Source organism: Macadamia integrifolia, chromosome 9 (assembly GCF_013358625.1).
Source record: "Macadamia integrifolia cultivar HAES 741 chromosome 9, SCU_Mint_v3, whole genome shotgun sequence".
Lineage (NCBI taxonomy): Eukaryota > Viridiplantae > Streptophyta > Magnoliopsida > Proteales > Proteaceae > Macadamia > Macadamia integrifolia.
Window position 1 is genome coordinate 6,462,234 of NC_056565.1, and position 1,890 is coordinate 6,464,123.

The window sequence follows — 1,890 nt, forward strand, 5'->3', positions numbered from 1 at the left end:
GACTAAGGAGGCGCCCCAAATGTGTTCAACGAATTGGCTCAAAGAAGTACGAAGGACATGAGAGAGAGAGAGAGAGAGAGAGAGAGAGAGAGAGAGAGAGAGAGAGAGAGAGAGAGAGAGAGAGAGAGAGGTAGTGTATGCGCCTCTATTCTCTCTCTAAATCTACTAAATAGGGGGACAATCAAAATTTGGCATTAGAAAGAGAAAGGTGTTACCTCTTGGAGCTTCCACAACCAGCAGCTTGCGTGCGCGCCTTCATTATGGAAAGAGCTGGGCTTATAGAGATAAAGGAGAGAGATAAGGGAGAGAGAGAGAGAGAGAGAGTTGGGAGAGGGAGAGATGGGAAGAGACTTATTAGGCTGATTTGATATGATTTTCATTTTGATTTCATTGGGTGATTTCTATTTTGGAAAGTGTTTGATTTTGGTTTTTGCACATTATTTTAGTGAAATAGAAATCAAATGGAAGAGAAAATCTCAAATAACGAAGTTGTAGAAAATCTAAAATAACTGAGGAACTGTTTTAATTTTGATACTTTACTTGACTCATCCAATCAAGAGCGCCCATCACTACATCACAATTCCTAGGCAGAGCGAACAATGTACCCATCACTACTCATAGCAAGAGGATAGCTCCTACAACAATTCGTATATGAGTATTATCTTTAAGGGTGTTTTATTCCTACCTCTTTTCAGGAGTCAATCACTCCACTCTGTAACCCACCACCATTGCGTACCCACCACTGTCATCCCCTTCTTGACCCCGCCACCTATCACCATCACCACCACCACCACCACCACCACCCTCTCCATAAGACATGTAAGAATCCATTATCAAAAATTGAACGAGCGAAATAAATTTCTCATTCTTGAAATATTTCAGATTTGTTTTGGTAAAAAGAAAATATTTTTGATTGGTACAATCAAAACAATTTCAATTTCAATTTCTTGACCAATAAACTATTTGTTGACTATGTCATGAAATTAATCCAAAATTTAAATAGAAACCATACCAAATCTGGACTAGGGATTTAAAGCTGGAGCGAATGAGAATGAATTGATGATGATGTGAGTGATAGTGATAGTAATAGTGACAGTGATAGAAATTAGGGTTGGTTTTTTTTTTAATCCAATTATACTATCCAGTTCCTATTTGGTTTAGAACCGCTGATTTTTTGGTTTTGAACCAATCCGAACCGAAAAAAAAAAAACGAATATATAAAATCATAATCTTTTCTCTGCGGTGCGATTTGGTTGAACCGATTCCACTATTGGGTTTCGGTTCCATATTGACACCTTACACCATTAAGAAAGTCTGCCTGTGAACCGGTTGCTTACTATAAACGTGACGTTGTCTTCGGCGACCACCTATCGCCAGTTCCCTTTTATGTCTTAGTACGAAGCGGTGCAAAGATTACTCTATCGAAGTCTTAATCACACTCGCTCTTTTCTATATCTCTGGAGGAGTTTTCGCCAGTCAAGCAGCAGCAGCAGCAGCAGCGACTCCGCAGCACTTCGTAGGGTTTTGGGGGTTTTGCTCGGTCTCGTCGCTCTTTGCAGGTATGGTTCCTCTCTGGGTTTCTGCGTTTCGAGTCTTCAAGTTCTGCGTTTCCCGCTTTGTTTTTTCTTTATCTAGGGTTAGGTTTTGTTGTGATGTTTCTGTAGGCAGGAATGCCTCTTGCGAAGGGTTTATGTTAGGACTTAGATTCCTTCTTTTACATTTTTTTTTTTTTTTTTTTTTTTTGTTGTGGTTAGGGTTCACCTCTGTTCGGATTTTTACGTAGCTGAAAATTCCAGCTTCTTAATGTTGCCCTTTTTCTGTTTGTTCTCTCTCCCCTTTTCAACCATCGGATTCTTCTTTTCTTGTGCCTGCCCCCCCCCCCCCCCCCCC

At 40.3% G+C, this 1,890-nt stretch overlaps 1 protein-coding gene across 1 annotated transcript in view; it reads left to right on the top strand.

The window, feature by feature from the left end:
- Positions 1 to 1,398: 1,398 nt before the first annotated feature.
- LOC122089106 (KH domain-containing protein At4g18375) overlaps positions 1,399 to 1,890 on the top strand; it is a 15,415-nt gene continuing 14,923 nt past the window's right edge. Inside the window, exon 1 of the mRNA XM_042658569.1 lies at positions 1,399 to 1,559. The gene's annotated coding sequence lies outside the window, so the exon portion shown is untranslated. The remainder of the gene's footprint in view (positions 1,560 to 1,890) is intronic.